This window comes from Mustela lutreola, chromosome 8 (assembly GCF_030435805.1).
Source record: "Mustela lutreola isolate mMusLut2 chromosome 8, mMusLut2.pri, whole genome shotgun sequence".
Lineage (NCBI taxonomy): Eukaryota > Metazoa > Chordata > Mammalia > Carnivora > Mustelidae > Mustela > Mustela lutreola.
Genome location: NC_081297.1, coordinates 65,408,639 through 65,433,995, shown reverse-complemented (window position 1 = coordinate 65,433,995; position 25,357 = coordinate 65,408,639). Strand labels below are relative to the sequence as shown.

At 39.1% G+C, this 25,357-nt stretch overlaps 1 protein-coding gene and 1 pseudogene across 1 annotated transcript in view; one reads left to right on the top strand and one right to left on the bottom strand.

Moving 5' to 3' along the window:
* The window catches only part of SPATS2 (spermatogenesis associated serine rich 2), a 146,039-nt gene that overhangs the window by 35,094 nt on the left and 85,588 nt on the right, over nucleotides 1-25,357 (top strand). The window lies entirely within an intron of this gene.
* LOC131840043 (U6 spliceosomal RNA) lies at nucleotides 5,436-5,536 on the bottom strand (annotated as a pseudogene).

Below are 25,357 nucleotides of genomic sequence, written 5' to 3'. Positions count from 1 at the left end.
GAAATAAATGTGTACGGTTCTCAATCACTTATGCTAAAGGATGGACATACAGAATAGATAAAACATTGTGTTTGACTTTGGAATACATTTTGGATTGCAGTGGATTAACCTCACTATTCCAGGTACTTCTAATAGTGTATTTAAGTAGCACAGTAAAATTAAACTGTCAAACTCAGCTCAGAAGAATCTGGAAAATTGTATTGCTTCTGGCATCCTGTCTTTGTCCCCATCTTACCTTTTTATTTTATTTATTTTTATTATTTTAATTTTTTTGAGAGAGAGCATGATGGGGGTGGCAGAGGGAGAGCTGGGGCAGAGTCAGACACGGGGATCAAGTTCACAATCCTGAGATCATGACCTGAGGTGAAATCCAGACTTGGGTGCTTAACTGCCTGAGCCACCAGGAGCCTTCCCCCTTTCCTCCCCCGACCCACAGTCTTCCTTTTTAAAAACTACATCTAGGGGATAAATAATATCCAGCATGCAAAGCACCTGTGTGAAGAGGTGGAGGAGATTTTGGAAGTATTTTAGTTTTTTTTTATTTATCTATCTATTTATTTATTTATTATTTTAAAATTTTTATTTATTTTTTAAAGATTTTATTTATTTGACAGAGAAAGACCCAGTGACAGCGAGAGAGAGGGAACATAAGGAGGGGGAGTGGGGGAATTGGCAAAGCTCTGCTTTTCCTGCTCTGCAGAAAGCCTGATGTGGGGCTCAATCCCAGGACACTGGGATCATGACCTGAACCAAAGGCAGATGCTTAATGACTGAGACACCCAGGTGCCCCTAGTTTTTAAAGATTTATTTATTCATTTGTCAGAGAGAAAGAGCAAGCGAGTGGGAGAGTGCACAAGCGGGGGGTGGGGGGAGAAGCAGACGGATGGAGAAGCAAGCTTCCTGCTGAGCAGGGAGCTTGATTTGGACTCGATCCCTGGATCCTGGGATCATGACCTGAGCTGAAGGCAGACGCTTAACTGATGATTGAGCCACCCAGGTGTCCCAGTATTCTAGTTTTAAAAGTCCTTTACTATTAATTGAGCTGAGTATACAGAAGGAATGTTGGACTATATACTGCATGCTTAGAAAATAAATGTAATTTAAGCAAATGATAAAGAATTACGGAGTCAGGGCTGGAAGAAACTTCATTCAGTACATATTTGAATGTACAATAGCCACTTTATTAGACTGGGTTACAGAGGTATTGAATAAGACAGTTGTTGCCCTCAGGAGACTTAATGTCTAATCCTCCTCCCCAGTCTCTACCTCACTTCATTTTATGTTGTATATTGGAATCTAAAGCTTGAGAGAGCAAGTAGTTTCCCCAGGGTTCTGGAGATTATTACTGGTAGAATGGAACTAGAAGCAAGTTTCTTACATGGCAGATAAAGGCAAAATATCGATTCATTTATGCACAGTTTTGAGTGCTCACTAATGTGTTTATCCCTGTATTCAGTACTGGAAGATAGGGTGGTAAGTAGAAGGGCACATTTTTTTTCTTTTCTTTTTTTTTTTTAAGATTTTTATTTATTTGTTTGACAGAGATCACAAGTAGGCAGAGAGGCAGGCAGAGAGAGAGAGATGGGGAAGCAGGCTCCCTGGCAAGCAGAGAGCCCAAATGTGGGGCTTGATCCCAGGACCCTGGGATTATGACTTGAGCTGAAGGCAGAGGCTTTAACCCACTGAACCACCCAGGCACCCTGAAGGGCACATTTTCTTGATGTAGAGCTTAAAAGGAATTTTTTGAGGGGGAATCCAGAATGTTTTCTACTATGTTGCATTATACTATTTACAGTCTTTAATCTCATAGGAAGGTTAGGGGCTCTCAAATATTGATTCTTCAGGGTGACTAAGTTCAGTAAGTTTAGTGTTTTTCTGACACCCAAAGTCAGTTTTATTGAAGGATTGGGACTTTTTCATGAGGAAGGAAGAACGAAGTAGTTATGGATTCTCTGTGGGAAGTGACCTTTATTTATTTCAGAATTTGTAGGGCACCTGGGTGGCTAAGGTGTTAAGCATCTGCCTTTGGCTCAGGTCATGATCCCAGGGTCCTGGGATCGAGCCCTACATAGGGCTCCCTGCTCAGTGGGAAGCCTGCTTCTCCCTCTTCCACTCCCCCTGCTTGTGTTCCTTCTCTCCCTGTGTCACTCTCTGTCAAATAAATAAATAAAGATCTTTAAAAAAAAATCTTAAAAGGGACACCTGGGTGGCTCAGTTGGTTGGACCACTGCCTTCGGCTCAGGTCATGATCCCGGAGTCCTGGAATCGAGTCCCGCATAGGGCTCCCAGCTCCACAGGGAGTCTGCTTCTCTCTCTGACCTTCTCCTCGCTCATGTTCTCTCTCACTGTCTCTCTCTCAAATAAATAAATAAAATCTTTTTTAAAAAAATCTTAAAAAAATTTGTATAGGGCCTAAACCTTTGCCCTATGAGTAAGAAAGAACCTTTTTTTCTTTGTAGTAGCTATGCTATCAGGACCTAGAACCCAGGCTGATTTTTAAAATCAGCCATATTGTAGGTTAAATAGGCTTTTCACACTAACCTCTTTCCTTTCAGTTACCCAAGCTTTTGGTATATATAATATTTAGTGGTCAAAGAATCACATCTAGGGGCGCCTGGGTGGCTCAGTGGGTTAAAGCCTCTGCCTTTGGCTCAGGTCATGATCCCGGGGTCCTGGGATCAAGCCCCACATCAGGCTCTCTTCTCAGCAGGGAGCCTGCTTCCCTTACTCTCTCTCTCTGCCTGCCTCTCCGCCTACCTGTGATGTCTCTCTCTCTGTCAAATAAATAAATAAAATCTTAAAAAAAAAAAAAACCCACATCTAAAGCAGAACACTATTTTATTTTTTAAAATTTCTTCTCAATTATATTTGAGAAGATTGTGATTATATTTGACTTTTGATTGTGATTATATTTGACTTTTTCTTCTCAGTGCTTGCTTGCTAAAAAAAAAAAAAATCAAACATTTGACAGTCTAGGGAAGAGTGAAAAAGGTTAATTAAACTGCTGCTAAATAATTTAGGATGTTTTAGTTATTTGGTGGCATGGACAATTAAGGCTTTTTTTCTTAAAATGTCTAATTGGGAATGCTTTCACAATGGAGAATTTTCAGAGTAAGTTGTCTTCACCTCAGGCTTCCTTGCTTTTCCTGTTCCAGAGTATCTTCTTCCATTCTACTGGGACCAATTAGTTTTGGCTCAGTGGTTTTAGTTTCTCTGTGGAAGGTGAGCTTAACCATGTTTATAATCTGTGAACATTAATTCTGTGTCAGTGATCTAAAACACATTGAATTGGGTATCTTCAAATGCAGATGATTTATTTTCCTAGGATATAGATCATAGCATTTAAAAATGGAATGACTGGGGTGCCTGGGTGGCTCAGTGGGTTAAAGCCTCTGCCTTCGGCTCAGATCATGATCCCAGAGTCCTGGGATCGAGCCCCGCGTCATGCTCTCTGCTCCTCTGAGAGCCTGCTTCCCCCTCTCTCTCTGCCTGTCTCTCTGCCTACTTGTGATCTCTGTCTATCAAATAAATAAATAAAATCTTAAAAAAAAAAATGGAAAGACCTGGGGAGCCTGGGGGGCTCAGTTAGTTGAGTGTCTGACTCATGATTTGGTTTAGGTCATGAGATTGGGCTTCACCCTCAGCACAGAGTCTGCTTGAGATTCCCTCTCCTCCCTCTGCCCCTTCTCGTGCTTGTGCTCAATAAAGAAATTAATTAATTAAATAAATTCTTTTTAAAAATACCTCTTAAAAAATTGTTTTTAAAAATATATTTATTTGAGAAAGAGTGAGAGAGACAGCATGAACAGGGCAGAGAGAGAGGGAGAAGCAGACTCTCCATTGAGCAGGGAGCCCAACATGGGATTTGATTCTGGGATGTTGGAGTTATGATCTGAGCCAAAGGCAGATGCTCAACGGACTGAGCCACTCAGGTGCCCGCAAAAATGCCTCTTTTAGAAAAAAAAATGAAGAGACTGTAGAAACAGTGGTTATTATATATTAGTGATGATTATTCTAAGTTCTGTTGCAGGTATAACCACATTTTTAAAAAAAAGATTTTATTTATGACAGTTATAGCGAGAGAGGGAACAGAAGCATGGGGAAGCTATAGAGAGAGAAGGAGGCTCCCTGCTGAGCCAGGAACCCAATAAGGGGCTTGATCCCAGGATTCTGGGATCAAGACCCAAGCCGAAGGCAGATGCCCAATACCATGCCAGCCAGGCGCCCCTATAATCACATTTGACGACACTACAAATTAGTGTTATGTTGTAGAGGAGGTAGTATGACTAGCAGTCTCAAATTACTTAATCATATAAAAAATAATTATAAAAATGGGACGCCTGGGTGGCTCAGTTGGTTGGACGACTGCCTTCAGCTCAGGTCATGATCCTGGAGTCCCAGGATCGAGTCCCGCATCAGACTCCCAGCTCCATGGGGAGTCTGCTTCACTCTCTGACCTTCTCCTTGTTCATGCTCTCTCTCACTGTCTCTCCCTCAAGTAAATAAATAAAATCTTTAAAAAAAAAAATAATAATTATAAAATAACTAAAATAATATGAAACTGAAATAATAAGAAACATGGATTGTGTGTATAAATGTAGGTGATTTTAAATAGCATTGGCATACAATTTGAAACTTAATTGTCACATTGTAATTGTTTATATGTTAGATCAGTCATAAAATATCTTTTAGCATGATCAAATAAAGATCAAATCAAATATTTTGGTAGGAGCTGGATGAGCTAAAATGTTGTTTGGTGTCATTTGGTTGGTATATACAGCAAGGCAGTCTAAGTAAGTGTGACCTTCCAGCATTTCAGGCTGGTGTCCCCAGGCATGCTGTTGCAGTTATCTATTGCCAAGGGATAAAACCACTTCTAACTTGGTGCAGAACTCTTAAGGTTCTGGGTGTTGACGAGGCTTATCTAAGTGGTTCTTGTACAAGTTCTTTCATGCACTTGTGTCCAATGGGCCTTGCGTTCTTTCTTTGTAGACTCACAGCTCTGGCCCTTGAGCAGGAAAGTGCAAATAACTAGGATCTGAAATACCTCTTTGAACATCATGGTCTCTGTTTCTGTGTAGTCCCAGCATAGGGGCTTCATAGCACCCAGAATTCTTACATGGAGGCTTAGGGCTCCTAAAGCACTTGTTCTGAGTAAGAGAATCAGAAGGGTGGTGTATTGTCTTTTATGACCTAAATTCAGAATAAGTATCATTTCTGCTGCATTTTATTCATTAGAAATGAGTCATTAAGGCCAACCCATGTTCAAAGGGAAGGGAATTAGACTCCACCTCTTTCTGGGAAGATTGTCAAGAATATGCAGACATATTTCAAAGCCACTTTGGTTGTTCTTCTGGCCACGAATTTACATTCCTCCCGAGTGCAAAACACACTTACCCCTTCTCAGACGGGTCTTTGTTTTTGTTTTTAATAGGGAACACTTCACAAATTTGAGAATTTGCATGTCATCTTTGGGCAGGGGCCATGCTAGTCTTTTCTGTATTGTTCCAATTTTAGTATCTGTGCTGCCAGACAGAGGGATTTATCTCATGTGTCATCATGCTCAGGCTTGAGGTCTAGGATCTTATCATCTAAAGCAGATCCCAGTGCAGGTTAGGCTATTTGGATAGTGTTCCTCATGTGTAGCTCCCTGGGTACCATTACTTTCACTTTGAGGACCTATAAGCTAAAGAGAAATGTCATCTCTCCTTAGCCACCCAATATGCAACAGTGGACAGGCATAAGATAACCACTACGGACACTTCTGTTAAAAAATAAAAGAAAAATGTAAGGAACACAATAGTTGCTGGTCCACAGCAAATCTGAAATCCAGCCAGGCCCATATCATCACTTCTGTGATTAGAACTCTGCTGTATTGCTGGGGAACCATCCTTCATAGCTCTTGGTTTTGCCCTTTGAATTCACCTTCCTTTTCCATAAAACGTATCCTTTGTTTGCAGCTGAGTAATTTCCTAAACCATAGGGTTTGAATATGAAGGGGGTGTTTGTCCCAAAAACCTCTTTTCATTTTGTCTGTCTTTTTTTAGTCCAAGATGACAGTGTTTCTCAACATAGAATTCTCTGTGAATCCTTTGGAGGGGTTCACTCTGTCAGACAAAAGCCACACTCACACAATCATATGTCTTTCTCTACCTTAGGCTCTGTAGAAGAGGAAAAAGTTTTCCTTGACCTCTTAAGATCCTGGCTGGGTCTGAAAATTAAATTGACAAAGACCGATTAAAAGGATACACATGTATTTAATATAAGTTTTATGTGGCAGGGGTACTTTTATTAGTAAATGAAGACCTGAAGAAATGTTTATTTTTGAAGTTCATATTTAAAATTTAAAAAGCTCATATTTAAAATTTTAATTCCAATTAAAAAAATTCCAGTTAACATACAGTATAATACTAGTTTCAGGTTACAATATAGTGATTCAACATTTATGCACACCCCCTGGTGCTCATCACAGGTGCTTTCCTTCATCCCCATCACCGATTTATTTTCCCATTTCCTCATTGCCCCCACCCATCTCCCCTCTGGTAACCATTAGTTTGTTTTCTGTAGTTAAGAGTCTGTTTCCTGGTTTGCATCTCTCTGTTTTTTCCCCCATGCTCATTTGTTTTGTTTCTTAAATTCCACATATGAGTGAAGCTATATGGTATTTGTCTTTCTCTCAGTGACTTATTTCACTTAGCTTATTGCTGTCTAGTTCCATCTACATCGTTGCAAACGGCAAGATTTCATTCTTTTTTATGGCTGAGAAATACTCCATTGTGTGTGTGTGTGTGTGTGTGTATGTGTGTACTACAACTTCTTTATCTATTCATCTATCGATAGACACTTGGGCTGTTTCCATAGTTTGGCTATTGGAGATAATGCTGCTTTAAACATTGGGGTGAATGTATCCCTTTGAATTAGTATTTCATATTCTATTTTTTTCTCTAAAATTTTATTTGTTTTTATTTTTTTGCTTGCTTCCTAGGACTTTATTTTTTAATTTAAATTCAGTTAACTATCACATAATGTATTATTAGGTTCAGAGGTAGAGGTCAGTGGTTCATCATTTGTATATAACACCCAGTGCTCATTGTAGTACGTGCCCTCCTTAAAGCTCATCACCCAGTTCCCCCATCCCCTCACCCCACTCCCCTCCAGCAACCCTCTGTTGTTTCCTTTAAGAGTGTCTTATGGTTTGTCTGTCTCTCTGATTTCCTCCTGTTTTATTTTTTCCTCTCTTCCCGGGTGATCCTCTGTTTTGTTTTTTAAATTCCGTGTATGGGTGAGATCTTATGATAATTGTCTTTCTCTGATTGACGTGTTTCAATTAGCATAGTACCCTCTAGTTCCATCCACGGTATTTTTGTATTCTTTGTGTAAACACCTAGTGGGGCAATTGCTGGGTTGTAGGGTAGTTATATTTTTAACCTGAAGAAATGTTTAAGCCTTAGTATTTTTATGCCGTGTTTGATTAAATGTGGGCTATTGTGGAGAAATGTAAGACAAAGAGTATGAAGAAAGTGTAGTGAACTGGGGGAAATTTAGCAAGGCCTGTTTGCTAGGATTCTTCTCTATGTCCCTGTGCTTTTGGAGGTAAGAATGCTCCCGTATTCCACGTGTAGAGAGGGCACCTCTCATATGAGAGTTTTATGACCTGCTTCAGGGCAGAAGAGCAGGGGAAAGGTCAGAATGACCTTCCTGCTTCTGCCATTTTCTCAAGCACCTTCAGCTTAAAATATTCAGTATGTCAATATACCTTATTTTAGGGCAGCATGTCCTGAACCCTCTCAGCTCCATTTAAAGTTTTTGTGGGACAACACCTTTAAGATTCTTAGGAGTCTTTTTGTTTGAAAGGAATGGTGAGGTACCACCTTATATTAAATCTTTTGAAGTCTACACCAGGGTTGGTCAGCTATTGCCAGTGAGCTAAGATTTGCTTTTACATTTTTAAAGAGTTGTAAAAAAAGAAGAAGAAGAAGAAGAAGAATGTTCAACAGAGACTGTATATGGCCCTCAAAGTCTACAACATTTATTTTCCCTTTTATGGAAAATGCCAATCCTTGGTCTAAACAAATGTTTAATCTTTAGGCCATGTGTCCCTGATACTGCCTTGGGTTTGATCTTTCTCCAGAAGGTATGTCTTAGTTTTTTTTAAAAAGATTTTATTTATTTATTTATTAGAGAGAGAGAGAGAGATAGCAAGAGAGCCCAAGCAGGGAGAATAGCAGGCAGAGGGAAAAGGAGCTGGATGATGTGGGGCTCCATACCATGATGTGAGCCGAAGGCAGACGCTTAAGCGACTAAACCACTGAGGTGCCCCTCGGCATTTCTTAATTTGAGAAATGTTTGCTATATGGGAGTAAGAAACAGTTTTATTTTTGGACCTACCAAGTCCTGACTCCCTTATATTTCCTCTGTATTTTGAAAATTAAATAATTCTTCTCATCTCTGTACCTGTACTTTATGATACTTAGCTGAAAAACACCAGTTGACACTTTGATATTCTTTTTTTTTTTTTTTAAGATTTTATTTATTATTTGACAGAGAGAGACAGCAAGAGAGGGAGCACAAGCCAGAAGGAGTGGGAGAGAGAGAAGCAGGCTTCCCAGCCAAGCAGGGAGCCCGATGTGGGGCTGGATCTCAGCACTGTGGGACCATGACCTGAGCGGAAGGCAGATGCCCAATGGCTGAGCCACCCAGCTGCCCCCACTTTTGATATTCTGCCTGGAAATTTCCTTACCCATATTCATCAGTTCATTGGTTATATTTTCTGTTTTCAACATTATTTCAGGTGACAGCTTTGCTAAACTTTCCACTTATCTAATAGAATTTTCTTTCCTTCAGCTTTCAGTAACACTTTTCTCACTTTCTTTTAAGCCAAGATCAGCAACTTTATTCTGTCAAGGGCCAGACAATACATATTTTAGGCTTTGGGGCCCTGTTTAACTTTGCTGTCTAGTGAGAAGGCACCCGTAGACAATATGTAAATGAACAGGTGGGGCTGTGTTTCAGAAAAACTATTTACCAAAGCAGGTAGCGGTTTGTATTTTGCTGGTAGAGTGTAGTTTGCTGACCCCTGTTTTAAGTCTTTATTGACAGCTTCCTTGAGGCTTTTCCTAACAGTGACATTAAGACCCTTTTAGGCTCTCACTAACACTTCCCGCTACTTCTGACTTTGTACAGCCCTCTAATCTGGAAGCCAAATGTTTACATTTTTTGGAAGCAACTCTATAACCAAAATCTGCTTTGGTTGTCTACTGCTGTGTAATATATCATCGCAAACCTAGTGGTATAAAACAACGTCTTTTTTTTTTTTTTTTTTTTTTTTTTTCAATCTATTATGGTTCTGATGTTTGAACCTGGCTAGGCAGTTTCTTCTCAGTGTTTTTAATGAGGAAGCAATCAGATGATAGCTGGGTTGGAATTTTAAAAGGCTTCCTCTCTTACACAGTTGGAGGCAGTTGGTACTTGGGCCTGGAGTCATCTTCTGGGATTCCTCATCCACAGATCAGGCAGCTGGGCTAGAAAGACTCAAGCAGCCAGCACTTCTTGGACATCTCTATAATTGTGACATCTTGTCTCATACCCAGGCCAGCATGAGGGCTTTAGGGTAGTTGGATATCTTAGTTGGTGATTCCGGAGTCTAAAGTTGCCTGTCCTCAGTGAGTGTCAGGCAGAAGTTTTATCACCTTTTATAACCTAAAATTACCTTTTATGACCTTACTTAGTATCACTTCTGCTTCATTCTCTTCATGGGGAGGAGAATTAGACTCTAGGTTTGATGGGGGTAGGATCGAAGAATGTATAAACTTGTTTTAAAACACAAAATGTTCCACACATACACCTATCAAAAAGTTTTGGAAGCTAGAATATAGAAGGTTATACTTTGTTAGAACAGGCTTTCTTTTCCCTATTCATGGGGGTAGGTAGGGGAACACGTCCCTTCATTTAATGTTCAAGAATGGACGGCTGTGGGATGCCTGGGTGGCTCAGTCCATTAAACCTTTGCCTTTGGCTCAGGTGATGATCCCAGGATCCTGGAATGGAATCCTGCATCTAGCTCCCTGCTCAGTGGGGAGCCTGCTTCTCCCCCTGCCTATTGCTCCCCTGCTTGTGCTTTCTCTTTCTCTGACAAAGGAAGGAAGGAAATCTTAAAAAAAAAAAAAAAGTTGGGGGGTGCCTGGGTGGCTCAGTGGGTTGAGCCTCTGCCTTCAGCTCAGGTCATGATGGGATAGAGCCCCATATTGGGCTCTCTGCTCCTCAGGGAGCCTGTTTCCCCCTCTCTCTCTGCCTGCCTCTCTGCCTACTTGTGATCTCTGTCTGTCAAATAAATAAATAAAATCTTTAAAAAAAAAAAAAAAAAAGAATGGAGGTGTGGGAGAGCTGTGGAAGGAGACTTCACAGCAACAAACACCTCTTTACAGAAAGAAACAATTAACTCTTTTCTTCTAGAGATAAATCCTGGAAGCTTTGGACTATGCATTCTTTTTCCTTTTGTATGAGAGTAGGCGTAATGGTGCTTCCATCCCAAAAGAGAAAACAAAAGAAACAAAGAAGAAAAACTATCAAATTGTAGAAAATTCTACCATTTACAGATTTGTTTGACTCTCTGAGTAACATTTTTATAAGGGATAAAGAGTAAGTGTGCCCATTTGTCATTTTCAATTTCATTTGGATTAGTTTAGCTAGCTCTCTTAATGCTGGCAGGGATACTTCTAAGGGAAAATTTGAAAAGTGGGTAGATGATAGAAATGATTTTAAATTTGAGGACTCCAGAGCAAGTGGTAAAGCAGGTTATAAGAGACTTCAAATAGCATTAAGGTATGGTCTCTAGAACTGTCTACTGCCTGATCCCATCTGAAGAGATTTTGCTCACCTCATATAGTGGGCTGGCTCTGGAGTTAAAACATTCAGAGAAGTTGGGTATTTTATGGTTCGTGTTTATAGAGGCTATTGTGTTATCCCTACCCCTACCCCCCATCCCGCCTTTTCTCACTAGATGAAAGGCGGGTGGCAGTGAGTATGTTTTGCTGTATTTATTTATGGTCGAAGAACCAATGTGAATATTGCATTTTTCTGTTCTTTCCTTTTTGTTTTTTCTTCCCCTTTTGCTTCTTTCTCATCTTTCTTTCTGGATTTGTACATCATGAGAGATTCACCCAAATTCTCTGATGATCCAAAAAGAGAAGATAGCTTAGGGAATAGGAAGTTGTTATAGAATTAACTGCCTGCCGTATTCTTCCCATTTCTACAGAACAAGTGCTTGTATTTAATCACTTACCTGTTTTATTTTTCTTGGTTTCCAGATTTATATACGTTGTTGAATTGAGGGTAGAGAGAAAAAGCTTTTATTTTAAACGATTCAGTTATTTTTTTACTTGGAACTTGAAAGATGCTTTTATGAAGCTTTAATAAAATCCTCTAAACACATGCCAGTTGGTGGTGGTATAAGAACCTTCTGAAGAGTCAGGAAAGAACATTCCCAAGTTACATTCCCAAGAAGGAGCACGGTACATACCTATCTTGAACTCCTGAAAATGTAAAGACTTCTCACTATACAGTCTTTTAACTTCAGTTACAATTCGGAAGAGGCAAGTCTCCTTTTGGGATTAGCCTTCTATAACTTTCACTTGTTTTGTTTGTCTGCATTCCCTTTTTTCCCCTATTTGGCACATATTACCGAATGAAGGGTACCTGTTGGTTTGGAGGGAGTAGAGGTGAGGAGAAGGAAGAGTTAATTTTTCATGCTTTTAAATCCGCTAGTATGACTTAACTAATTTCAACTCGATGAAACCTTATCTTTTAAAATATTTAATGCATGATACGCTGCATGAATTATGCATTAATTTTGAGAATTATAATATAGGAGCATGGATTTATGAATGACATGGACAGCAAATTACTTCCAACCTAAATTGCCCTGTTCGTTTTTTGGACAAAATAATTACTTGCTAGAGCAATATTTTTCTGGCATGTTATAGGCCAGAAGAGTAGTTTGGAAGGCTCTGAATGAATGCCGAGTATAAAGATTTCTGGTACAACTTGATTTTACTCTTTCTTTCCTCGGAGTGTCAGGGGATTAGTTTGATCCTGTGTGAGGAAAAAAGCTGCTTTGTGAAATCCGTAATTCCATAGAGACTGGTAGTATTAGAGATGTTTTTAATTTGGGTCTTAGGAAGCCAGAAGATCTGAGCATTAATACACCTTTTCCCAATGTATTAATGAGTTCAAAACATGTTGTTGATTTAATGTTTTATTTGGGTATTGCTTTCTGGCTTTGTCTTTTTAAAGCTGCATGTGTATATTTGGATCAAGTTAGTTTTTAATTTAATCATTCTGTCCTTTAATGTGACACACACCAATACAAGACAACTATTATTTTGAAAACAACAGATGTAGTTTATTTTCTTATGATTGTACAGATGTTGACTGGCAGAAAAATTATTTTAGGTAAGAAAAAACATTGTCAAATGTAGATTTTTAGTTCAGTGTGAAAATGTACCATTTATTTCATTGGTGACTATAATTAACAAAAGTAGTTCACACAGAAGATCTAAGTATTTCTGAAATGATGAAGCTTCTGTTTTTCAGACAGTGCTGTATTTACACTATGCATCAGGGGAAAAAGTCAAGAATATCATTCAGATAATTTTTTTTGTCAGTTATAGGGTTTTTCAAGAATGACCAATAACAATGACTGGTTCTTAGAGTCTTAAAATTTCAGAACTGAGAAACGACAAGGCATGTTTTGTCTGGCCTTCCTTAAATATATATATAGTAAAAAGGATATTTCCCTTCCTTGAGCTTTTGCATTAAAATGTTGATTTTCCTTGGTATTTACTACATATTGTATGAAATTCATTATTAAGGGACTAAAAATTAGGCAAATCATGATTTCACACAAATATAAAATGTATATGTTAATTAATTGGAGAGCCTGTAAGATGCTAAAAGTGGCTCAAAGAAGAATTCATGTACCACAGATTCATAGGATCAAGAATGCTGAAATGAATTTACAGATTGAGGCAAAACTGGCTTTATTTTACAGGGACGTGAGGGAAATCATACCTCCCTCCACTAGACAGTATTTATTTGCATGTGCATGGACAAGAATCCTTGGCATTGCTATCAGTTATTTACAGCTTACAGTTCTGTGATAGCTCAGAGATCATGTAGGATGCAAATATGATAGAATCGGTTATCTAGGAAAGGTGCACATTAATGCCTAGTTTTCCATGGAAGATACCTAGTGATCTTTTTGATCCATTTCAGTCTTTTGCAGTTGTCATAAAAGAACAAAAATAAATGGGTCTGTATTCTAGTTTTTGACAACAATTCTATGTCTGTTAGTAGGGCCTTATTGTTTGTTAGGGCCTTACTGTTATTCCTTGTAAATAAAGTCAGTTTTCAAAATGAGAGAAAATTAAGTTATTCTTACGTTGTCATTTTCTCATATTTTGATCAACATTAGAGTACTTCCTTAGGTTAGTGTTGAATTTTAGACTTAAAAATTGAAGTATAGGGCGCCTGGGTGGCTCAGTGGGTTGGGCCGCTGCCTTCGGCTCAGGTCATGATCTCAGGGTCCTGGGATCGAGTCCTGCATCGGGCTCTCTGCTCAGCAGGGAGCCTGCTTCCCTCTCTCTCTCTCTGCCTGCCTCTCCATCTAATTGTGATTTCTCTCTGTCAAATAAATAAATAAAATCTTTAAAAAAAATTTTTTTAATTTTTAATTAACATATAATGTATTATTAGCCCCAGGGGTACAGGTCTATAAATCATCAGGGTTACACACTTCACAGCTCTCAATATAGCACGTACCTTCCTCAATGACCATAACCCAACCACCCTCTCCCTAACCCCCTCCCCCTGGCAACCCTCAGTTTGTTTTGTGAGATTAAGAATCTCTTATCGTTTGTCCCATTCTAAATGCTTTTTTGCTTGGGTAGTTGACCCCACAGAGAGGAGGGCATGGAGTTGTCAGTATCTACTCCAAATTCGTGCTGTCTAGTTTAACTGGACCTTTACAGCCTCATGACTTTTTATTCCCTTGCACATTCCTGATTTTGAAGCAGCAGTGTGGTATAGTGGAAGGAAATAGCTTTTGTAGTTTCATAGGCCTGGGTTTGATCACTGCCTCATTATTCACTAGCTGTTAGATCTTGGGAAACTCACAATTCTTCAAATTCTTCAGTTAAATGAATTCTTCAATTAAATGAATAATAAATACTAAACAGGATTATATGGAATTTATGTATAAAGGATGTAACTGTGCTTGGCACTGGCAGGCAATAAATGTTAGTTTCTTATCTATTCATGTCAAGCCCTCCTGCTTTCTCATCTCTTTCCATTACTAAAATAATTGGAGTCATTTGGTGTGACTTTCCTCATCTTCCTTGTATCTCTGTATTTCTTTTTGTCCTCTGTTTTAGAAGTTTGTTTTTCTCACAAGGATGTTGTGAGGATTCAAAAAGATAATGTGTATGAAATTGTTCAATGATTTCCTAGAACATATTAGGCATTACATAAATTAATTGAATCTGAATGTAAGGTTAATTTTACTTCTGATATTTTTTATTTCTGCAAGTATTACTCTTCTCCCTAGTATGTGTGATTAGCCTTTCTTTCAAAAAGTATTCCCTATTTTGCGGGGGGGGGGGACCTCTTTTGCCTGGTCTTGTTATAATACCCTATTTCTTTTATTCCTTTATTGTCACACTTCTCAGCTGAATAGATAAGGGGTTTGGCCTCCACTTTCTCACCACCTGCTCTCACCATTAAACCTCTGCCTTCTGATATACCATAATTTTCTCCTGCATCTGAAACAGCACCCTCCCACTCAGGCTCCCACAAGGCTTAAATGTAGTAGGCATTCAATGAATATTAGTTGGATAATGAATGAAATGAGAAGCTTTAGAGTACTAACACTGAGAGTTCTCTAATACTTTCAATCATGGGTTTTAAGGAAATCTGGTAAGAAACTCTTATACCTAAATTCAGTTTAACTGGATGCCTGTGTATAGTGTGCATTTTATTGTTTTTCCAAGACCCCATGGCTTTGTATCAGATTCGGAAAGAAATTTTAAATACTGTGTTTTTTGTTTTTTTTTTTAAAGATTTTATTTATTTATTTGTCAGAGAGAGAGAGCACAGGCAGAGTGGCAGGCAGAGTCAGAGGGAGAGGCAGGCTCCCTGCGGGGCAAGGAGGAGCCCGATGTGGGACTCGATCCCAGGACGCTGGGATCATGACCTGAGCCGAAGGCAGCTGCTTAACCAACTGAGCCACCCAGGCGTCCCTAAATACTGTGTTTTAGAGAAAGTTTAACTGTCAAAAGTTCATAAGAAACAGTAAAATTAGCAATTCATTGAAGTAGTAATTAGTAAAAATTTACTGTGCACACACCAAAAAGACAGTTTGCAAACTGGGAGCGCTCAAACCAAAACATGGAATTGAAGCTCAGAGATGTATGGTTATAAAGCAGCTCATATAGTATTAAGGCAATGAGTATTCTTTATAGTGATTGGTCCTAGTATTAGAATTTTCTCAAATGAAAGAAAATTGGTTAGTGGTTACCTCATATCAATTTGGGGGAACATTTAAGTTTTGCTTTTGATTTATGGAGTCATAATCAAGAAATGATCCAGGTCAAATTAACCTTGCTTGTCTTGCAAAATAAGCTAAATTAAGCTTTGCTTCTATGACTAACTGGTTTTGTCTGCTCAGGCATTTTCAAGTCTGGTCTCCATGTGTGTTTGATTTTAATAATTCCCACCCTTTTGGTTATTCTCTCAGCAGGCTAAGAGCAGGACCAACCTGTAGTGTTAGTCTCAGTTACCAGTGTAAATGTAGTCAGGCTGAAGAATCACATATTCACTGTTTCCATTAAATGAGTCGTCAGGCCGGAGGGCCACGTAGTCACCATCTTCATCATTTATAGTTACTGCTGATTTCATCCAGTTGCTTTATCCTTCTGGATACTATTTGTGTACAAGTGGCTGCTGACAGGCATTTGATCTGGAGAACATGCAACACACAAGGAAGGTTTAACATAATGACTATAAAAAGAAAAATAGCCAAGGATTGAAAAATTCCCAGGAGCCAGGGTTTAACAGTAGAACAGGTCTGTGGAGAAGGTGTCACTTATTTGGTGAAAAATTTTTATCAGGTATTTAAGATCCTTTACATTTTGGATAATAATTCCTGGTTTGTCAATATAGAAACAACATTTTTTACCAGTTCTAGCACATGCACTTCCTTGTTGAGCAGTGAGAGCATCAGGAATGATCCTGTTTTGGAGTACCACTGGAGACAAACCATTTATTTCAGATTGTACTGCTTTATGAGCAGTTAGGGTACTGTTAAAGCTTTTTTTAAAAAAATGGTTGCAGAAATACTAAAAAGTGATTTTTTTTCTAATTCATTAACTCTCGACTGGGGAAAAAATATTCTGACAAACATGAAAGCAAGAATTTTTTTGAATAATAGGATTCAAAAGTACATGGGAAGCTCACTTATGAGGAGTTACTTTATGTACAAACCATCCTAAGTTTATAATCTGGCTAGCATTCAGAGAATCATATTTAGTCATTTGGGGTATAACATATGCCATCCCATATCATCCAGAGCATTTGGGTGGGAAACCTTTGTGTGTTGTGTTATTACCATAGAGGGTGAATCACTCAGTATTATTAGGAGAGAGAGAGTTAGGGTAGATCCCATGACTCCCAATCAGGGGCAATGTGGACGTCATGGTTATTCTTTGTCATTGTAGGCCTTAGCACACTCCCATCTTTAATAGCTGTGGCTTAAATTTAGATCGGAACAAAAAACATTCCTATGGATTTGTCTTTGCCGTCCATGTATCATGTTTTTGTTGATAAAGGATTGATTTCCTGTCCGGTGGTGCCTAAAATATTGATTTATCCAGTAGGTGAAACTGTTATTTTATATAATGGGATTATGGAGGCATTCCGTTTGCCTACAGATTTTTTTTTAATTGAACTGGTGTATAGCTTCAGTAATTTCTTTGGTGAAATAATTAAAGGTATAAAAAATAATCAAAGGTATCATCATTCTCTAATTTTAAATCTGGGTCATTATATTTAGGAGTCTAGTCTTCTTCATCTGAGTGAAACTAAAGAATTTGATTACAGAGTGAGTCTGGAACATGCCCCAGATCAGGTCCAGTACCATTAAGGTTCTCTATGCGTAAGAACAGGTTACCAGCAATGAAATTGACAGGGGTTATGGGCCAGACTTTGGCTTCTAATGCTTCTTCCCAGTGTCAGATTAATGGTCATAAGTATTAGTTGAATGGCCAAGGGAAGGATATCAGACCTTTCCATAAGGCCATATCCTGAATTAGTCATTCAGGTGTATATAGAAGCTGGTTCTAATATTAGTTGGCAGTCTTTCTGAACATGTATTTATTTATGTTTATTTGTTTATTTATTTAAAGATTTTATTAGAAAGTGAGAGAGCATGAGAGTGGTGCAAAGGGCAGAGAGAGAAGCCAATTCCTCACTGAGCAGGGAGCCCAATGCAGGGCTTGAGCCAACGGCAGTTGCTTAACTGAATAGCCACGCAGGTGCCCCCTTCCTGAGTACTTAAATGGCTGCATAATCAATGATAATTTTGATTTGTAAAAGAGTTTGTTGGATGGTGGACTTTAGTAGGTGTTTAGTGTGGGAGGGGAAAATATCCAACGCAAAGAGAAACTTAAGTTTAAACATTTTGAGTTAATTTACAAGGTAGTAATGTAGAACAATTGTTACATATTTAAGTTCTAGAAATAAATGAGAATTCTGTTGTATCTTATTCTGTGATTTTGGGCAGAGGCTATCTATGCCATGCTGTTGTTTGCTTCAGGGGAAGACTTACTCCTGGAAATCCTTCATTTTTAGTCAGCTGTAGGCTGACAAGCTCAAGAGTTGGGGGAACTCCATCTAATTGAGAGTCATGGACCCATGTTCAATACCCTGTAATTTAACTGCTATTTGAGAAGTGAAGGACTGTGGTTGGGCCCTTTCCATTGAAATTCAGTTGCTGTTTTTCATTGATGTCTCTTCCAAAACACCTGTTCTGGGTTCCAAAGTGTAGGGATACAAAGTCCTCATTCGGCGGAGGGTCTCTGGAAGCCTCCTTGACCTATTGAAAATAAGCTTCGGAATACTATATTAGTGCTTTACAGTTTTGGGTCACATTAGAATTTACATGGGTGGGATGTGCATGGGGTCCTATCATCATGAGCATGGGGTGTCCAGTGATGAATTTATAAGGTATCCATTTGGTTCCCCAAAAGGTTGACCTTAAAGTTGGAACGGCCAAGAGTAACACTTTAGGCCATGATAATCCTGTGGTTTCAGTCAGTCTTGCCAGTTTGCTTTTCAGAATGCCTTTGGTATGTTCAGCTTTCCCTGAAGACTGAGGATGGTATGGACATGATAGTGTCACAATCTCTGAATAACCTTGTTAAACTGTTTTATAATTTGTCCAGTGAAGTGAGTGCCTTGATCACTTGAAAGTTTGCTTAGAATTCCCCATAGTGGGAAAACATTTTTTCTTAATTTTTAAAAGATATTATGTATTTATTTATTTATTTGAGAGAGAGAGCACAAGCAGGGGGAGCAGCAGGCAGAGATAGGAGCAGGCTCCCTGCTGAACAGAGAGCCTGATGTGGGGCTCCATCCCAGGACCCTGGGATCATGACCTGAGGAGAAGACAGAGGCTTAGCTAACTGAGCCACCCAGGCACCCTTCTTTTAAAAAAAAAATAAAGTACAGTAACTTATTTATTTAAGAAAGAGAGACCAAGAGCATGCCTGCACATGAGCAGGGTAAGGAGTAGGGGAGAGGGAGAGAATCTCAGTTAGACTCCTTGTGAAGTGCAAAGCCCAACACAGGGCTCTCTCTCACTACCAGTAGGTAAGATCTTGACCTGAGTCGAAATCAGGAGTTGGAAGCTGAACCACCTGAGCCACCCAGGTGCTCCTGGGAAAACATTTTGTAATGATTTATTTGCTCCAGTAGCAGCATTAGCTTTCTGACAGGGGATAAAGTCAATCCATCTAGAAAATAGATATATCGTAACAGGTACATAGTGATAACCCATAGAAGGAAATAATTCAGTGAAGTCCAATTGTAAATTTTCTAATGGTTTGGATGGCAGGGGAGCAACCCCCAAAGCTACTTTAGTGGTTTTAGTTGGGTTATCTGATTAACAGATTAAGCATTGATTATAAACCCATTATGCCAATTTAGAACAATCACACCACCAATATTTTTTCACAATTTGGGTCATTTTGTTGATTCTTGGTGGATAGTCAGATGCAGTGCTCATAAGAGTGGCAGTTTGAGAAATTCAGAAAGCACCAGCCAGCCTTTTGGGCCTTCCAGGGTTCTCTTTTTTTTCATGAAACTCATATCCTTTATGGTGCCATTTTTATTTTCTCTTATTTGACACAACTTTCTGTCTGTTACACAAGCTGTCACAAGTAATGTGATTTGGATCTATCTTAGAAAGTGTATTTAAATTACAGAGTTTTGGTATATTAGGAATTTCTTGAATTAACAGCCTTAGCATGAAAGTTAATCATAACATTTCCCTGATATTCGGGGTGTGATTGGTGGGTCTGAGCCTCAGTTTTGATAATAACAACTTGTGAAGGTAATAACAGCGCAGAAAAGAAATCAGCAATGTGAGGTCTTTTTTTTTTTTTTTTTTTTAAATAGGTGTATCATTTGATGTTAAAAATCCTCTGTTTTCAGAGCATGCCAGCATCACGGACCACTCCGAAAGCACACCTACTGTCATTGTAAATATTTGCAGTTTTTCTTTTTGCTAATGTACATGCTCAAGTGAGGACATATAATTCTGCAGATTGGGCTGAGTTAAACAGAGGAAGGACTTCTCTTTCTGTTAATTCATATCGAGTGGTTGCAGTATATCCAGCTTGATATTTCCCTTTAGAATTTTTTGGCATAAGAGCCATCAACATAGAGTACTAAATCTGGATTGGCTAATGGAGTTTCTTATAAATTTGGTCTAGGAGTCAGGTTTTGAGAGACCAGATCAATGCAATTACTAGTTTCTTCTTTATTAGGTAAGGGTAGAAGGGTAGCAGGATTTAAGGAGTTGCAATGAGAAGGACACAGGAATAGAATCATCTTTTTTTTTTTTTTTTTTAAGATGTTTATTTATTTATTTGACAGAGAGCGAGAGAGAGAGAGAGAGCACATAAGTAGGGGGAGCTGCAGGCAGAGGGAGAGGAAGAAGCAGGCATCCCACTGAGCAGGGGGCCTGAGGCAGGGCTCGATCCCAGGACCCTGGGACCATGACCCGAGCTGAAGGAAGATGCCCAACCAACTAAGCCACCCAGGCGCCCCTAGAATCTTATAACATGTTAGTCTACTAGCTAAGAAATGCTGAGTTTGCTCAGTTAAATTTTGTATATCAGAAGAACTGGTAGGGCGCCTGGGTGACTCAGTGGGTTAAGCCACTGCCTTCGGCTCAGGTCATGATCTCAGGGTCCTGGGATCGAGTCCCACATCGGGCTCTCTGCTCAGCAAGGAGCCTGCTTCCTTCTCTCACTCTCTATCTGCCTGCCTCTCTGCCTACTTGTGATCTCTGTCTGTCAAATAAATAAAATCTTTAAAAAAAAAAAAAAAGAAGAAGAAGAACTGGTAGATTTAAAATATTTCTTTGAACAAGTTCTAAAGAGGATTCTACAATTTTAGCAGATGCAGCAACTGCCTGTGAGTGATTTGGCTGTGCCCTGACTAAGGCACCCAGTTATAAACCATAAGTTACAGGTGTGTTTTTTCTTCCATGTTCTTGTGTAAGGATTCCCAGTGTCAACATTCATGAATAATGTAAAATATTTGGTATAGTTAGGGAAGCCAAAGCAAGCTTTTAAGGACTGTTTCATTTCAGTAAAGGCTTCCTCATCTTTTGTTTCCTAAGGAAGCTGTTCCTGAGTATTACTTTTAGTTCATAGAGTGGAGAGACCAATAAGGAAAAACTAGTGACCCAGGATCACTAATATCTTGCAAGTCCAAGGAGGCCTTGGAGTAGTCTCTTAGTTGTAGGTCTGGAGTGATTTGGGATGACACTTACTCTCTCTGGAAATAGAAAGAGTCCTTTTCCTAATAAATCATGACCAAGGTAATTTGCCTTTTCTCGTGAAAACTGCGGTTTATCTTGAGAGGTCATATGGCCCTTGTAATGTAGCTAGCTGTTGCAGTTGAGTGAATTTCAGTTCTCTCTGGATGAAGAGCAAAGAAGTAAATCATTTACATACTGAATTCAGGGTAGAAAATTGGAGGAAATTGTAGCATACTTAAATCTTGATGTAGAACTTGTGAGAAATGTGATTCCTTGGGGCATAATTTTCTATATGGTGAATTTTTCCAAACAAAGATTGACTTTCCTATCTACCGGAATGCTAAAGAAGGCAGGGCATAGATCTGCAACCATAAACCATTCAGAATAGGTTGAAGTGTTGACAGTAGAGTATTTGGTTGGTTACTACAGGAAGTCTTAGAATTAACGGTTTTATTTATAGTTTGAAGATCTTGTGCAAACCTCCATCCTTGGCCCTGGGGCTTTTTTATGGGTAGGATAGGAGTGCTGGAAAGAACTGGTGCAGGGAATAGTCTTTGATTGAATTATTTTTTTTTTAATTTTTATTTTTTATTAGTCCTTGATTTATTGAATCATCTGTAATGGGGATGAGCCCTTGTATGGCTTAGGGTTTTAAGGGATATTGGAGGCAGTTTTGGAAGAATTTTCGAAGGATCAACCTGAATTTTAATAGGGAAGGCACTCTTAAATTTTCCTGGATCTGTGGAAGAAGAAGCCCATAGGATGTTAAGGGCTTCAGGGAGGTCTACAATACTTGCTTCATCATGGAGTTTGTTGGCTTCTTCAGGACCATTAATTTGGGCTTATAGAACACATAATGTTTTGGAGTCTGGTGAGTCTGAAAATTCCAAAATAAATATATTTTGTCTCTTTATTTAGAAAGTAAATCTCTTCCCAGGAGATTTGAGGAGCACTGTCACATAAGAAGGGGATGCTGTGCAGAGAAGGGACCAAGGGTAAAGTTGTGGGCTCTGATAAAAGAACCGTTTGAACTTGATTGGCCACTGCCACCACCAAAACAATTTTACTACTTTGAGGAAGTTCTTGATGTGTCATGGTGAAGTTTAAAGTGGAAAGAGTGTGCTGGCACAGTATAGTTTTCTCCATTTATTTCAGATTTCATTTCACCTAGATGGTTCATAAGAATTACTGGGAGTAGCTTCCTGGGCAGTACCTTAGAGCCCCATCAGTGTTGATTATTACTCTTGAGAATTTAAAGGTTAAGTGTTCTCTTTCCGTGGATAATTAGGTTTTTGAGGGGACAGTCCCTTTATCAGTGTCCCTTCTGTTTACAGTATTGACAAGTATGCTTGTCAACTGGGGCAAAATTCTGCTGTGGATGGGACCTCTGGTTCATGGTAAGATCTTACTCTCAAGGGCATTATGAGCCTAGGAGGTTTGGGGGAAAGAATAAAAGATCAAACAAGTTGTTAGAATTAGGATAGGCACAGAGGGGTTATTTGGAGGGTCACTCAGGTCTTTAGACTCAGGGCTTTAGTCATAAGTTTAAGTTCTATAGTTGTTGAAATTGTAAGTCCATGAGTATATTTGCTTGATAACCCTTTTTCTGTTCTAAAATTCTTTTGAAATGCTCAGCAAAATGTTGGCGCTCCGAAAGGAGAGAAATCTCCCATTCTAATTTATGTTTCTTTATTAAATCATTTAAGCTCAGGGAGAAGCCCATTAACAAAATAAGCAGAAAAGGTGATATTAGCTTCAGAGTCCCTAAGACCAGCATGCTGTCTAAATATTTCTCCTAAGTGAATTCAAAGGTCTGCAATTGTCTTATTTCTTTTCTATATACAGGAGTATATTAAGGCTCAATCTGTTCTCACAGGAAAAATACTGGGTGTAGCTTCAAGGAGCAATTGACCTACTTTTCTCTCTCTTTTTATTCTATCTTTTCAGGCATACTTGGTAGGGTCTTCAGAGTCTTTTTTTTTTTTTTTTTTTTTTTTTTGTCCTCAAAGACTTCAAAAGTGTCTTTCCAGTCTGCTGCATGGGACTACCTTTGAGCGTCTCCTGGACTTAGCACCAGTGAGTTGGGCAAATCCCGGAGCCTGGGTCATGAGCCCCAAGAATTATCTTAAATTCTTCTGTAAATTTAGTTTGATTCTTCTTTGGGTCTGGAAAATTGTTTATAATGGTTTAGAGCTCAGCTTCAAACCAGGGTTTAAACTCTGCTGTGGATGGGGCCTCTGGTTCATGGTAAGATCTTAACTCTCAAGGGCATGATGAGCCTAGGAGGTTTGAGGCAAAGAGTAAAAGATCAAACAAGTTGTTAGAATGAGGATAGGCACAGAGGGGTTATTTGGAGGGTCACTCAGGTCTTTAGACTCAGGGCTTTGGTCATAAGTTTTTCACTGTCTTATTGTAATGAATCTTTTAGACTATTTTGAGTCATTCTGCCTTCTCAAGTCCTCTATAAACCAATCAAAGAGTGCATTTCAGATTTAGGGAGATTTGGGATCTGCTTTTTTCTCATAGGTATCCCTAAGATGGATCCTTTTTTAAAATGGTAGGCTTCCCAAAATGGTCATTACAATTCAAAATTATCCTTTGTAACATCCCATTTTTTCAGAAAGGCTCAAAGCTCTTTCTATAGTGGTAATAAATGAAGAAGGAGGAGTTTTTTTAAGAGAAGAGAAAAAGAGGATTTAGACTAGTTGGAACTATCTCAGCCTTTAGGGCACTGGAAACAAATAATCTATAGGATCTTGGTAATTTTGTCATTGCCTGAAACCCAAGGAATCATGCGCTTTTCCTCTTACAGACAGGAGGGTAGCTTACCAAGAAATTTCAAGAGAGACAGAAAGCAAATGTGCACAATAAAGTTGGAGAGCTTGTAACTCAGAGAGTAGAGCTCAAATGCTAGAGAGACTTAACCAAGAAGTCTATAGTCTTAGAGAATTCAGTGAGTGCACAGTGCTCTGTGGGTACCACGTATGGTTTGCTCACCAGCCTCAGGGCAGTGGGTCTGTTGGCTTAAGATCCCACTTTTGACACCGTTAACAGTCAGAGTTCATTTAAAAAAAAAAATTAAAAGCAACAAATCCCTGAAGTAGTAGTAAAAGTTTATTGTGCACATACTAAAAAGACAGTTTGCAAACTGGGAGCACTCAGATCAGAACATGGAATGATGCTCAGAGGCATATTTTTATACAGCAACTTATATAATCTGAAGGCATTGAATGTTTATTCTTTTTTTTTTTTTTTTAAGATTTTATTTATTTATTTGACAGAGACTACAAGTAGGCAGAGAGGCAGGCAGAGAGAGAGGAGGAAGCAGGCTCTCCGAGGAGCAGAGAGCCCGATGCGGAGCTCAATCCCAGGACCCTGAGATCATGACCTGAGCCAAAGGCAGAGGCTTTAACCCACTGAGCCACCCAGGCGCCCCGAATGTTTATTCTTTACAGTGACTGGTTACAATATTACAATTTTTGTTTGTTTTAAGATTTTAATTATTTATTTGACAAAGAGAGGGAAATCACAAGTAGGCAGAGAGGCAGGCAGAGAGAGAGTGGGAAGCAGTCCCCCCGCTGATGTGGGGCTTGATCCCAGGACCCTGGGATCATGACCTGAACCGAAGACAGAGGCTTTAACCCACTGAGCCACCCACGCTCCCCTATTGTTTACTTTTTTATTTTAATTTTGTTTTATTTAAAATAAATTAATTAACATGTAGTGTAATATTAGTTTCAGAGGTTGAGTTTAGTGATTCATTTTGTTCAGGTGCATATAACACCGAGTGTTCATTACATCAAGTCCCCTCCCTAGTCTCTGTCACCCAGTTATCCCTTCCCCTTACCAACCTACCCTCTAGTAACCCTCAGTTTATTTTCTGGAGTTTAGTGTCTCTTCTGGTTTGCCTCTCTCTCAGTTTTCATCATGTTTTGTCTTTCCTTTCCTTTCCTTCCCACATTCATCTGTTTTGTTTCTTAAATTCCACGTATGAGTGAAATCATATGGTATTTGTCTTTCTCTGACTTAACTTCGCTTAACATAATATCCTTTAGTTTCACCCACGTGGTTGCCAGTGGTAAGATTCATTCTTTTTGATGGCTGAGTAACATTCCATTATACACACACACACACACACACACCCCACATCTTCTTTATCTCTTTATCTGTTAATAGACACCTGGGCTCTTGCCAAATTTTGACTGTTGTGGACATTGCTGCTACAAACATTGGGGTGCATGTTCCCCTTTGAATCAC